The following is a 14,979-nucleotide window of genomic DNA, read 5'->3' as shown; positions in this document are numbered from 1 at the left end:
TTGGGAGTCACCACAAAATTAAATGGAGGGAGATTTAAAATTTTTTAAACCAAACTAAAATTGAAGTAGAACTATGCACAGCATATCACCACAATTCAAGCTGCATGGATAATTCACCCTAACCATGATACCATCACAAACAGTTTTAAACAAATCTGTGTTTTAAGACACGTATGCTCTAAGTATATACTTACAAGGCAACACTGTTGCAGTGCACTGGCTAACTATCTGTTTAATAGCTCCTTAATTATACTACAGGTATGACTCAGTAATTCAAATGCACAGATTATAAACGAAAAGTCAAAATGTTGCACTTTTTCAGGGAGGCTGAGAGGGTGTCCTTGTAACGTTTCCGCTGAACACCTTTGGCTCGCTTGCCCGTGAAGGAGTTCCGAGTACAGCACTTGCTTTGGGAATCTCACATGTGGCATGCAGACAATGTGGCCTGCCCAACGGAGCTGATTAAGTGTGGTCAGTGCTTCAATACTGGGAATGTTGGCCTGGTCAAGGACATTAATATTGGTACGTCTGTCCTCCCAGGGGATTTATAGGATCTTGTTGGTGGTATTTCTCCAGTGACTTGGTGTCTACTGTACATGGTCCATGTCTCTGAGCCAAACAGGAGGGCGGGTATTACTACAGCCCTGTAGACCATGAGCTTGGTGGCAGTTTTGAAGCTGGTCTTCAAACGCTCTTTTGCTCAGGCTCCGAAGACTGCACTGGCGCACTGGAGGCGGTGTTGAGTCTCGTCGTCAATGTCTGCTCTTGTTGATAAGAGGCTCCCAAGGTATGGGAAATAGTCCACGGTGTCCAGGGCCACACCGTGGATCTTGATGACTGGGGGGGGGGGGGGGGGGGAGGGGGCAGTACTATGCAGCGAGGACAGGCTAGTGGAGGACATTTGTCTTACGGATGTTTAGCGTAAGGCCTATGCTTTCATACGCCTCATAAATACAATCGACTCTGTCCTGGAGTTCAGCCTCTATGTGCACAGACGCAGGCATCGTCCGCATACTGTAGCTCGACGACAGAGGTTGGTGTGGTCTTGGACCTAGCATGGAGATGACAAAGGTTGAACAGGTTCCCACTGGCTCTGTAGTTTAGTTCCACTCCAGCGGGGAGCTTGTTGACTGTGAGGTGGCACATGGTAGCGAGGAAGATTGAGAAGAGGGTTGGGGCGATGACGCAGCCCTGTTTGACTACGGTCCGGACGTGGATTGGGCCGGTCATGGATCTGTTGCTAAGGATCACGGTTTGCATGTCGTCGTGAAGCAGGCGGAGGATGGTGCCAAACTTTTGGGAGCATCTGAAACGGAGGAGGACGCTCCATAGACCTTCGCGATTGACAGTGTCAAAGGCCTTTGTAAGGTTGAAGATGGCCATGTATAAGGGCTGGCGCTGTTCCCTGCATTTTTCTTGCAGCTGCAACGCTTCAAAAATCATATCCGTTGTACCTGTAGGAGTCGAAATCCGCACTGTGACTCCAGGAGGAGCTCCTCGGCCACAGGGAGAAGACGGTTGAGGAGGACTCTAGCAACGACTTTACCAATGGCTGATAACAGAGAGATTCCTCTGTAATTGCCGCAGTCAAACTTATCCCCTTTTTTAAAAAGATGATCACGATCACTGCATCTCAGATCTCGCAGCATGTTCTCACTCTCCAGATGAGAGATAAGGTCATATGTTCACACCAACAGTGCCTCACTGCCATATTTCATTGCCTCAGCAGGGATTCCATCCGCTCCCGTAGGCTTGTTGTTTTTTTTTAAGCTGTCCTACGGCTTTTTCTACCTCATGCAGTGTTGGGGTTTTACTGAGGTGGTGGTGGGTAGCATACTGCGGGTTGGAATTGAGAACACTCGAGTCAAAGGCAGAGTCTCGGTTGAGGAGATCTTCAAAGTGCTCCTTTGTGTCTTGTGGGGTTTTGTTATATTTGAAGTTGTAGTTGAAATTTCACATCCAACCACCATTTAACCAAGTAGAACAGAGAAAAGTCATGCGATAAAACTTCAAATTAAAAGTTTTTAATCATACTGTGTACAGTGATACCAATGTTGAGTGTAGTGCCAAAACTCTGTCACTGGGTGATATTATTACTGGACTATGATTGCCTATTGTATTCCTCAATGCAAATCGACAATTTATTGGAACAACATTACAGACCCACACTCGAACCATCAAAGCTACAAAGTAGTCACTTCATTCCTCAAGGTTACACAACCCTGAACCACAGACTGACTGGGTACAATCACTTTGCACTACAGTAGCTCCATTTTTAAAGCGTTTGCTTACACCACAAGTACAAGTGCACGAGAGTAATGCAGACAGAGACATGGAGACAGGAAGGGTCGCAAAAAACAAACACAGTAACAGCAAAAACTACAGCCATCAAATATAACAAAAACCCCACAAGACACGTTCCCTTACCAAGTGCGAGGAGGAAGATCGCAGCCCGACAGGCCTCCATGCCGGCGCTGGGGATATTCTGAACCATTCCACACCCTGACTCTCCTAATCGGCTTCCAGCCCTCAGGCGACTTGTGGCTCTCCCACAATGCTCTGCTCGCAGGGGGTGCCGCGAGACTCCAGCCCGCCCCACTGCCCTCCGCTGATTCGCTGCGACGCCACTGCAATTTAGTCGCTGAGTGGATAATCTGGCTGCCAATCAGTGACGTAATCCGGCTGTGACTGGATTTTTTTCCACGTGCGTGCTCCACTCGGGATAGAGCATGCGCACAACCGGCGCTGAGCGAGCCAGGCAGCGCAAGTCACACGCACACACAATGTCATTCACACAATATTATTGTGTAATACAAGATGTTGCAAAATACTCAGCAGGCCAAAAAATATTTGTGGATTTAGGTTCCCAACCCTTCCGGAATGATTGGGTGTCTCCCGGGCTGTGGGGCGGAGTACCTCTCCCGGGGGTCCATTATTAAAATTTCCCGCTGCAGACCCTCCAATCCCCACCTTCGCCCCGCCCCGGCCTTCTCGCTCCGTGACATCGGAATTTACGACATAGAAGGCCATTTAGCCCTCTGCCTCCGCCCCCATCCCCAACTTCACCCCGCCTTAGCACACGTCCCCTTCAACGCCCCCATCCCCACCTTCGCTTCGATCCCCACCTGCCGCGCGCCCGCATACACCTCCTCCATTCTGTGACATAGAATCATAGAAATTTATCACCATCATCATAGGCAGTCCCTCGGAATCAAGGAAGACTTGCTTCCACTCTCAAAATGAGTCCTTTGGAGGCTGAGCAGTCCAATACGAGATCCACAGCCCCTGTCCCAGGTGGAACAGATAGTCGTTGAGGGAAGGGGTGGGTGGGACTGGTTTGCCGCACGCTCTTTCGCTGCCTGCTCTTGATTTCTGCATGCTCTCGCCAATGAGACTTGAGATGCTCAGCGCCCTCCCGGACGCATTTCCTCCGCTTAGGGCGGTCTTTGGCCAGGGACTCCCAGGTGTCAATGGGGATGTTGCACTTTATCAGGGAGGTTTTGCGGGTATCTTTGTAACGTTTCCTCTGCCCACCTTTGGCTCGTTTGCCGTGAAGGAGTTCTGAGTAGAGCGCTTGCTTTGGGCGTCTTGTGTCTGGCATGCAGACAATGTGGCCTGCCCAGCAGAGCTGATCAAGTGTGGTCAGTGCTTCAATGCTGGGGATGTTGGCCTGGTCGAGGACACTAACATTGGTGCATCTGTCCTCCCAGGGGATTTGTAGGATCTTGCGGAGGCATCGTTGGTGGTATTTCTCCAGCGACTTGGTGTCTACTGTATATGGTCCTTGTCTCTGAGCCACACAGGAGAGCAGGTATTACTACAGCCCTATAGACCATGAGCTTGGTGGCAGTTTTGAAACTGGTCTTCAAACGCTCTTTTCCTCAGGTGGCCGAAGGCTGCACTGGCGCACTGGAGGCGGTGTTGAATCTCGTCGTCAATGTCTGCTCTTGTTGATAAGAGGCTCCCGAGGTATGGGAAATGCTCCATGTTGTCCAGGGCCGCGCTGTGGATCTTGATGACTAGGGGGCAGTGCTGTGCGGCAAGAACAGGCTGATGGAGAACTTTTGTCTTACAGATGTTTAGCGTAAGGGCCATGCTTTCGTACACCTCAGTAAATACGTTGACTATGACTTGGAGTTCAGCCTCTGTATGTGTGCAGACGCAGGCGTCATCCGCGTACTGTAGCTTGACGACAGAGGTTGGGGTGGTCTTGGACCTGGCCTGGAGATGACGAAGGTTGAACAGGTTCCTACTGGTTCTGTAGTTTAGTTCCACTCCAGCGGGGAGCTTGTTGACTGTGAGGTGGAGCATGGCAGCGAGGAAGATTGAGAAGAGGGTTGGGATGATGACGCAGCCCTGTTTGACCCCAGTCCGGACGTGGATTGGGTCTGTAATGGATCCATTGGTAAGGATCACGGCTGCATGTCGTCGTGCAGTAGGACACAGAATCATAGAAATTTACGACATCGAAGGAGGCCATTCAGCCCATCGTGTCTGTGCTGCCCAAAAAAGACTAATCCCACATTCCAGCACTTGGTCGTAGCCTTGTAGGTTACATCACTTCAAGTTTCAAGTGCATGTCCAAGAACATCGCCGACTGCTGTGAAAGCTTCAGGCCCAGTAACATCACTGGAGCAGCGGTGCAGATAGCCGCGACCTTGTGGAGAGCAGCTAACGGGGTGCTGGAGAGTCAGCAATCGGGAGGCTCAGGATTGGCAAGTGTCAGCATTCAGAGAGTCTCTGAAATCAGGAGGGCTTTGAAATCAGGGGATTCGAGATAGTCGGGGGCAAGGAGGAGAGTGGGGAATGGAGAATGGGGAGACTGAGGAATAGAAATCATGGAAACAACAACAACTTGCATTTATAAAGCATTTTTAACAAAGTAAAACACCCCAAGGCGCTTCACAACAGCGTTATCAAATGAAATTTGACACGGAGCCACATAAGGAGGAGATGATATTCGGGCAGATGACCAAAAGCTTGGTCAAAGAGGTTTTAAGGAGCATCTTAAAGGAGAAGAGAAAGGCAGAAAAGTTTAGGGAGGGATTTCCAGAGCAGCGGAAGGCACGATTAAAATCTGGGATGCTCAAAAGGCCAGAATTAGAAGTGCGCTGATATCTCAGAGGGTTGTGGGGCTGGAGGAGATTGCAGAGATAGGGAGGGGTGAGGCCAATGTTCCCTCTAATTTTGTGTGTGTGCAGTCTCTTTAACTGGCTGTGCGGCCCATTCACATTTTTGCTCATGCATGGATTCTACCATATAAAAGCCGAAGAATGGCCTGCACAGGGCCTCCAGATTGCTGTGCAGCCAAACAGTTGACTGGGAACTTTGGGCAAGGTCATGGAGGGATTTGAAAACAAGGATGAGAATTTTAAAATCGAGGCGTTGCTTAACTGGGAGACAATGTATGTCAGCGATCAGTGGGGTGATGGGTGAATGGGACTTGGTGCGAGTTAGGACGCAGGCAGCAGAGTTTTGGATGGCCTCAAGTTTATGGAGGGTAGAACATGGGAGGCTGGCCGGGAGTGTGTTGGAATAGTCAAATTTAGTAATAAAGGCATGGATGAGAGTTTCAGCAGCAGATGAGCTGAGGCAGGGGTGGAGTCGAGTGATCTTTCACAGATGGAAATTGGCAGTCTTAGTGATGGCGCAGATATGTGGTCCGTAGCTTATCTCGGGGTCACATATAAAACCAAGGTTGCGAACAGTCTGGTTCAGTCTCAGACAGTTGCCAGGGAGAGGGATGGAGTTAGTGGGCAGGGAATGAAGTTTGTGGTGGGGACCAAAGACAATGGCTGGAATTTTCTGAGATAAGAGCGGGTGGGTTGGAGGTGTGGGGGATGGGGCGGGGGCGACAGAGGGAGAGTTGAAAAAATGTGAACCCCCGACCACAGTCTGCCTCTAACCAGCCCACTTTCACAAATCTAGAGCCCCCTGGATATCTAACGACATACAGCTTAGGATAAAGCAAAAAAGGGAAGCTTATGACAGATATCAAAGGTTAAATACTACAGAATCTCTAGAGTGTATAGAAAGTGCAGGGCTGAAATTAAAAAAGATATTAGAAAAGCAAAGAGAGAGCATGAAAAATTCTTGGCAAGTAAAATCAAGGAAAATCCAAAGATGTTTTATAAATATATTAAAAGTAAGAGGATAACTAAATAAAGGGTAGGGCCTATTAGAAACCCTGAGGGTAATGTGTGTGTGGAGGCGGGAAACGTGGGTATGGTTCTTCATGAATACTTTGTTTTCACAAAACAGAGGGGCAATACAGATATTGCTATCAGGGAGGAGGACTGTGAAATATTAGATTAAGTAAACATAGTGAGAGAGGAAATATTAACGGGTTTAGCAGCTTTGAAAGTGGATAAGTCCCCAGGCCCGGATGAAATGTATCCCAGGCTGTTAAGCGAAGCAAAAGAGGAAATAACAGAGCCCCTGACCATCATTTTACAATCCTCTCTGGCTTCAGGCATCATGCTAGAGGATTGCTTATGTAGTACCTTTGTTTAAGAAAGAAAAAAGGGATAGACCGAGTAATTAAAGGTCAGTCAATCTAATCTCAGTGGTGGGGAAATTATTGGACAGAATTCTGAAGGACAGGATAAATCTTCACTTAGAAAGACATGATTTATCAAGGACACTCAGTACGAATTTGTTAAGGGAAGGTCGTGTCTAACTTGATTGAATTTTTTGAGGAGATAACAAGGTGGGTCGATGAGTGCGTTTGATGTAGTGTATATGATGTAGTGTATATGCAAGGCTTTTGATAAGGTCCCACATAGCAGACTGGTCATGAAAGTAAAAGCCCATGGGATCCAGGACAAAGTGGCAAGTTGGATCCAAAATTGGCTCAGAGGCAGAAAGCAGAGGGTAATGGTTGATGGGTGTTTTTGTGACTGGAAGTCTGTTTCCTGTGCGGTTAGTACTAGGTCCCTTGCCTTTTCAGGTACACATCAATGATCTAGACTTGAGTGTAGGGGATATGATTAAGAAGTTTGCAGATGATACTAACATTGACCGTGTGGTTGATAATGAAGAAGAAAGTTGTAAACTGCAGGAAGATATCAATCAACTTGTCAGGTGAGCAGAACAGTGGCAAATGGAATTCAGTCCGGAGAAGTATGAGGTAATGCATTTGGGGAGGGCTAACAAGGGAAGGGAATATACATTAAATGGTAGGACACCCTCAAAGCCTCCCTGATAAAGTGCAACATCCCCACTGACATCTGGGAGTCCCTGGCCAAAGACCGCCCTAAGTGGAGGAAGTGCATCTGGGATGCTTGCCTTTATTAGCCGAGGCATAGAATATAAGAGCAGAGGGGTTATGCTTGAACTGTATAAAACACTAGTTAGGCCACAGCTAGAGTACTGCATGCAGTTCTGGTCACCGCATTACATGAAGGATGTGATTGTACTGGAGAGGGTTAGGAGATTTACGAGGATGTTAGCTGTGGCGAACCTTAGCTATGAGGACAGATTAGATAGGCTGGGTTTGTTTTCCATGAATGAAAGGAGGCTGAGGGGAGACCTCATTGAGGTGTATAAAATTATGAGGGGCCCAGATACAGTGGATAGAAAAGGCCTATTTCCCTTCGCAGAGGGGTCAACAACCAGAAGGCATAAATGTAAAGTAATTGGTAGAAGGTTTAGAGGGGATCTGAGGGGAAATTTCTTCACCCAGAGGGTTGTGGGGGTCCAGAACTCACTGCCTGAAAGGCAGAAACCCTCACCACATTTCAAAACTACTTGGATGTGCACTGTAATCTGCAGGGCTATGGAGCTAGAGCTGGAAAGTGGGATTAGGCCGGATAGCTCTTTGTTGGCTGGCATGGACACGACGGGCCGAAATGGCCTCCTTCTGTGCTGTAAATTTCTATGATTCTATGATTCAATGATTCACTCAGGCGGGATGGAGGGAGGGGAATGAGCTGCCAATCTGCTGCCAGGAGACGGGGTGGCAATTTACATATGATAATGAGGCTTTAAGCCGCTACTTTAACCTGCTTTGCAGGTGTTACTGCAGTTGGCCGGGGATCCCGGGGCTCGGGATTCCCGGTGGCCCCAATGAGGTGGCCTCAGCCTTGGGGAGCAATGCTTGTGGGCCAGGAGGAGCAGGAGTGCTTCCTGAGCTCCCTCACCATCAGCCTGGCCCTCTCAAGGGTTGGTGACCCGACCCCCGTCCCCCCGCCCCCCCCCCCACCCCTGGGCTGTTGTGTATGTATAAGTATACTCCCTGTACACTCAATGTACAGTTACATAAGACTACTGGATGTACCTTCACACTGCATACACTATGCTTGTACCACCAGAGGGTGCAACTGGTGGAGTCCTCGGGGTTACGTGTACATGACAGGTAACCAGGTATAGAAGGGAGTTCACCATGCTGTACCCTCACTCAGGAGCTGTAATAAATGGACTAAGGTCACCACAGTACAAGTACAATACCTTACCTCATGGAATCATTACTAGAGTGCTTACAGACACAATACTGGCCTGTAACATCCATCACCTCTATCCCCCATGATCACAACTCGGCCTCAGCCTCCCAGGAATTGCGACTGATCCCCGGCACCAGGGATCGTATCCCCCGGGTGGGACCTGGGAAAATCAAACCCAATGGTTTTGGTCTTCCCAGTATTTTGTTTTAAAGGAATTTCTGCTTATCCAGTACCGGATATCGAACAAGCAGTCTGACAATTTAGAGACTATGGAAGGGTTGAGAGAGGTGGTGATGAAGTGGAGCTGGGTGGTGTCAGCATACATGTGGAAACTGACGCTGCGTTTTCAGATGATGTCACCAAGAGGCCACATGTAGATAGGGGGGGGGGGTCAAGGATTGATCCTGAGGGGACTCCAGAAGTAATGGTGCAGGGGTGGGAAGAGAAGCCATTGCAGGAGTCTGCGACTGGATAGACAAGAGTAGAAGCAGGTGAGGGCAGTCCCACACAATGGAGGAGGAGCGTTGGAGGAGGAATTAAGTGGTCAACTGTGACAATGACACTTTGAGAAGGATGAGGAGGAATAATGTACTATGGTCATATGTGACTTTAATTAGGGCCGTTTCATTGCTGTGGCAGGGACAAAAACCTGATTGGAGATGTTCAATGTTCAAACATGGAGTTGTTGGAAAGATGAGCACGAATTTGGGAGGTGGCAACATGTTCAAGGCCTTTGGAGAGGAAAGGGAGGCTGGCAATGCGGCGGTAGTTTGCAAGGACACAGGAATCAAGGGTGGGTTTTTTGAAGAAGATATCATGACGGCAGATTTGAAACAGAGGGGGACAGTACCTTAGGAGGGGTAACCATTGACAATATCAGCGAGTACAAAGTCCAGGAAGGGAAGTTTGATGGTCAGTTGTTTAGGGGGAATAGGCGAGAGAGAGAGAGAGAGAGAGAAGAAAGTTGTCTCATGGACAAGATAGGCTTGGAAAGGGGATTAGGGGAGATAGGAGAGAAACTAGAGAAAGATGCAAGTTCAAGGCAAGGGCAGGGGGAAGTTTGGCCTGGTGGGTTATGGGAAGCAAGGGATGCAGCAGAGGCAGCTGAATGGATGGTCTCAATCTTAGTGGCAAAGAATTCCATTAGCTCCTTGCATTTGTTGTTAAAGGTCAGGGTGGAAGGGGCGGGGAAAGACGATTAGGAGACGGTTGGTAGTGGAGAAAAGAACCCAGGCATTATCTTTGCATTCCAGGCTGATCCTGGACTAGCAAGCAGTTTTGGCAGAGAAGAGCAGAGCCCGACAATGTTTGATGTGATCCAGCCAGATTTGGCGATGAATGGCTAAACCAGTTAAGCACCATAAACATTCAAATTTGGACTTACGGGAGAGAAGAATGCAAACAGGATGATGAATCTTGAGTAGGATTTCAAACTAATCTTTTAAATAAAAGCTGTTCCAGCTGATAATTTCTACTCTCCCCCTCCCCCCAGCCACCTGCCTGGGTACCAATCAGGTGAAGCGTCTCTGAAGTGCACTCCAGCTGACATAACTCAGAATTCGCTTGTATTTTCAATTTCAAGTAATTTACATAAGACAGATGCTACTTCCCCGGCACAGACAACCCATCCCCCTTCCATGGGAAGAGCCTAGTGCCTGGAGGAGAGGTAAGAAAGTCAGTCGCTGATGTGTTAATGGCTGCAGGGCTTGCTGGCTGTTGTACAAAATAAGCAGCCAAAAGGTCCCAAAGCCCCGATCTTTTTCCTTCTGTGTCTACAAAAGAAGTTATTGTACTAAACGTCTGCATGCGTCCACTCAGATCTTTGGTGTTAAGTGGAAAATCCTGAAGTTGTGTGAGATAATTATGTTTTATATATTAACCTGCTAATAACTATGTAAACCATTTTGTTGTCATCAGGTTTTTATTAAAAAAAATATTTCGGACAAGGGTTGCCTAAAATGTATTCCTGGAGGTTTGATCATTTGCAAACTGTGGGCATGTGTCACAGGTTATCGGATTTGCTGTTGTTGAGTGTCTTTGCACCTCGGCTGCCTAAAAAATATTTTTACTCACTGGTAGTGGTAGACAGTGTATCGGAAAATAGAGAATTCTAACAAGTGCCCCCATGAATAGTTCCCTACCACCCTTGGAAAGTGCTCTCTCTGACCCCTCCCCCCCACCACCCCAAGCGTTGCTCTCTGACCCCATAACCCCGAGAGTTGCTCTCTGACCCCCATAATCCCGAGAGCTGCTCTCTGACCCCCATAATCCTGAGAGTTGCTCTCTGACCCCCATAATCCCGAGAGTTGCTCTCTGACCCCCATAATCCCGAGAGTTGCTCTCTGACCCCCATAACCCCGAGAGTTGCTCTCTGACCCCCATAACCCCAAGAGTTGCTCTCTGACCCCCATAACCCCGAGAGTTGCTCTCTGGTCTCTTGCCCCCTCCCCCCACTATCCCGAGAAATCAAAGATGGTCAATTCTTTATAATCTCAAAAAGAAAATGTTGGAAATACTCAGCAGTCAGGCAGCATCTGTGGAGAGAGAAACGGAGTTAATGTTTTAGGTCGATGGGAATCTCACTGGTGTTAGGTGCTGGTAGGCAGCATGGTTTTGGCTGGTGAAACACTTCTTCCCACAGCGCTTTCCCGTGCAGGTGCAGGAGATGCAACACCTGCCCTTTCACCTCCTCCCTTCCCACCTTCCAAGGCCCCAAACACTCCTTCCAGATGATTTACTTGTACTTCTTGCAATTTAGAATACTGCATTCGCTGCTCATGAGTGATGGACCTCTACATTTGTCCGGATAACAGCTGACCAACAATTTCTTATTACTATGCGATACCAATTGAGGGAAAACCCAAAGATGTTTTATAAATACATTAAGAATGAGTAGGGAGTATTAGAGACCATAAAGGTAACCTGTGTGTGGAGGTGGAAGACGTGGGTATGTTTCTTAATGAATACTTTGCATCTGTTTTCACAAAAGAGAGGGGCGACGCAGACATTGCAATCAGGGAGGAGTGTGAAATATTAAATTAAAAAAACATAGTGACCAAGAGCTGGAAAGTGGGATTAGACTGAATAGCTCTTTGTCGGCTGGTGCGGGCACGATGAGCCGAACGGCCTCCTTCTGTGGTGTAAATTTCTGTGGTTTCCATGGTACCGTGCAGGCTGTTTAAATTATTTAGAAGCTAATACGGCACTTCAGGAATAATCCTACAATGCATGAACAAATACACAGTGGAAAGAATATTGACACTTTAAATAAGGTTTAGCATCACCAGCACGTTGTGATGAACGATAAAAGGAAATGATAACTAATAGATATTAACATTTGCTGTGCTGAAGCTGACATTTTGCAGCAGCAGCAGCAGCAGCTGGCAGTGACTGAGCAGTCAGCATTTGCTGAGCTCCCTGCAGGCGGGCGGCACACAGCAGACAGGCCGGGCTGCGGCTGGGACCTCCGCCCGGCTCGTTGGTCTAGGGGTATGATTCTCGCTTAGGGTGCGAGAGGTCCCGGGTTCAAATCCCGGACGAGCCCCATTTTGGATTAATTTCTGCATCTTTTCTGCCTTTTTTTTTAAAAACTGCACTCTTTGCAAAAACGGACATTGCAAGACGTGGAGAACCACAAAGGAGGCGAATGGGACCCAGCCAGAGATTCCAAAAAATAAATAATTAAAAAAGAAACAACTTTAAAAGTAAAATTGGGCTCGTCCGGGATTTGAACCCGGGACCTCTCGCACCCGAAGCGAGAATCATACCCCTAGACCAACGAGCCAGCTGCCATTTAACTCACTGCCAACCGCTTTCTCCATCTACCCTTCCGCGCCGCTCCGCTTTCATCTCCTGCGTCGGGTTCAGCTCCTGCCCGGGGCGGGGCGGAAGCTTCATGTCGGGCCCCACAGGTGATCGCTCGGCTTCTCCCCGGGAGCCGGTGACAGAAACGCCTGAGCGCGGGGTTACCCGTGGCGCAGGAGAAACGCGCCGTGCCGCCACAGCGCCATCCAGTGACAGCACACGGTACTGCAGCCGGCCAGCGACAACATCGCCACCACGCGGCCGCGCGGAGTATTGCAACTGTGCCGCCACAGCGTCGTCCAGCGATGCCGCACAGTACTACAGCCGGGCAGCGACAACATCGCCACCACGCGGCTGTACGGAGTATTACAACCGTGCCGCCACAGTGCCACACAGTGGCAGTGCCGAGCAGGGTAATTCAATCACCAACCAGCACAGCGCCACTGAGTGGCCTTACCGAGTCGTCTTCATCATCATCATCATCGGCAGTCCCTCCTACTCGAGGAAGACTTGCTTCCAAGCCTGAAGTGAGTTCTTTGCTGGCTGAACAGTCCAATAAGAGAGGCACAGACTCTGTCACAGGTGGGACAGATAGTCGTTGAGGGAAGGAGTGGGTAGGACTGGTTTGCCACACGCTCTTTTCGTTGCCTGCGCTTGATTTCTGCATGCTCTCGGCGTTGAGACTCGAAGTGCTCAGCGGCCTCCCAGATGCACTTTCTCCACTTAGGGCAGTCATTAGCCAGGGACTCCCGAGTGTCAGAGGGGATGTCGCACTTTATCAGGGAGGCTTTGAGGGTGTACTTGTAACGTTTCCGCTACCCATCTTTGGCCCATTTGCCTTGAAGGAGCTCCGCATAGAGCACTTGCTTTGGGAGTCTCGTGTCTGGCATGCAAATTATGTGGCCTGCCCAACGAAGCTGATCGAGTGTGGTCAGTGCTTCAATGCTGGGTTCAATGCAGTGCTTCAATGCAGTGTTCAGCCGGTAACGACAAGGCGCAATATATTGCGAACGCCGACCCAACAGAGGTTGGGTCAGCGAGGTGAGCAATCGCCTACTGTAAAAGGGCAGACGGAGTGCTTGATCTCCCTGTGCAGGGAGACGGTCGCGATCTTATTCAGGGGTTCCATGAGTTCTCCACGAACTGGAGCCAGTTTAACACAAACTTCTCCAATTGGTCTACCATCCAAACAGAGTTAGCACGGCAGACCTTGGAGGGGATTTGGGAGCAGACCGCCGCAACCAATGCCCTTCAGCATGCGTTGCTGGCTGGACACGGCGCGGCACCCCAAGGTGTCATGTCAGCTCAGAGTGCGACCCCTAGCACTCAGGCGAGTACGGAGGATACAGTTCCTCCTGACTCGGAAGACGAGCCTCGGGCTTTGCCTTCTACTCTGTCACCTCCACCACGGCAGGAAGGCTTGCCGTTGCCCGCTGCACACCATCTTCGGGCGGGTGGTGTTAAAACACGGGGTGGGAAAGGATCCGGAGGGAAACGCAGGTAGGGAGGGGGGTTAGCTGATTTTTCAATATACATGTTTTTAAAGTTCTTGCATTCATTGTTGTTTGGTGTGGCAGGGGGGGGGGGGGGAGGTGTGGGGGGGTGGGAGGGTGTTTATAAAATATTTTTAACAATTCGTTCTGTTAAATATTTTTTTTTACTGAGTTTAACAATTGTTGTACATTCTCTTATAGTTACGTTAAGCATAACATATTTACAGTTGTTCAGCATTATTTCTTCATTCTTTTATTATAACATCAGTTTACTTAAGCTAAGCATTAATGCAGATGCCAGGCCACTGCAGGCAAGGCAAAAACGTAACTTAATGCAAATGCAACTTTTGCTTAACATAGAAACATAGAAACATAGAAAATAGGTGTAGGAGTAGGCCATTCGGCCCTTCGAGCCTGCACCGCCATTCAATGAGTTCATGGCTGAACATGCAACTTCAGTACCCCATTCCTGCTTTCTCGCCATACCCCTTGATCCCCCTAGTAGTAAGGACTACATCTAACTCCTTTTTGAATATATTTAGTGAATTGGCCTCAACAACTTTCTGTGGTAGAGAATTCCACAGGTTCACAACTCTCTGGGTGAAGAAGTTTCTCCTCATCTCGGTCCTAAATGGCTTACCCCTTATCCTTAGACTGTGACCCCAGGTTCTGGACTTCCCCAACATTGGGAACATTCTTCCTGCATCTTACCTGTCTAAACCCGTTAGAATTTTAAACGTTTCTATGAGGTCCCCTCTCATTCTTCTGAACTCCAGTGAATACAAGCCCAGTTGATCCAGTCTTTCTTGATATGTCAGTCCCGCCATCCTGGGAATCAGTCTGGTGAACCTTCGCTGCACTCCCTCAATAGCAAGAATGTCCTTCCTCAGGTTAGGCGACCAAAACTGTACACAATACTCCAGGTGTGGCCTCACCAAGGCCCTGTACAACTGTAGCAACACCTCCCTGCCCCTGTACTCAAATCCCCTCGCTATGAAGGCCAACATGCCATTTGCTTTCTTAACCGCCTGCTGTACCTGCATGCCAACCTTCAATGACTGATGTACCATGACACCCAGGTCTCGTTGCACCTCCCCTTTTCCTAATCTGTCACCATTCAGATAATAGTCTGTCTCTCTGTTTTTACCACCAAAGTGGATAACCTCACATTTATCCACATTATACTTCATCTGCCATGCATTTGCCCACTCACCTAACCTATCCAAGTCGCTCTGCAGCCT

The 14,979-nt window shown here is 48.7% G+C and overlaps 1 protein-coding gene and 2 non-coding genes across 5 annotated transcripts in view; 1 reads left to right on the top strand and 2 right to left on the bottom strand.

Moving 5' to 3' along the window:
- LOC139276106 (myelin protein zero-like protein 1) overlaps positions 1–2,541 on the bottom strand; it is a 125,548-nt gene extending 123,007 nt beyond the window's left edge. For all 3 annotated transcript variants that reach the window (XM_070893600.1, XM_070893599.1, XM_070893602.1), the window contains exon 1: positions 2,428–2,541. The gene's annotated coding sequence lies outside the window, so the exon portion shown is untranslated. The remainder of the gene's footprint in view (positions 1–2,427) is intronic.
- Positions 2,542–11,913: 9,372 nt separating this feature from the next.
- On the top strand, positions 11,914–11,985 carry trnap-agg (transfer RNA proline (anticodon AGG)). The gene has a single exon. It is a non-coding gene; the product is annotated as a tRNA-Pro (tRNA).
- A 168-nt stretch (positions 11,986–12,153) lies between these two features.
- On the bottom strand, positions 12,154–12,225 carry trnap-cgg (transfer RNA proline (anticodon CGG)). The gene has a single exon. It is a non-coding gene; the product is annotated as a tRNA-Pro (tRNA).
- Between the last annotated feature and the right edge of the window lie 2,754 nt (positions 12,226–14,979).

Source organism: Pristiophorus japonicus, chromosome 11, assembly GCF_044704955.1.
Source record: "Pristiophorus japonicus isolate sPriJap1 chromosome 11, sPriJap1.hap1, whole genome shotgun sequence".
Taxonomy (NCBI): domain Eukaryota; kingdom Metazoa; phylum Chordata; class Chondrichthyes; family Pristiophoridae; genus Pristiophorus; species Pristiophorus japonicus.
Note: the sequence above shows the minus strand (reverse complement) of the source record. Positions and strands in the feature narration are given on the sequence as shown.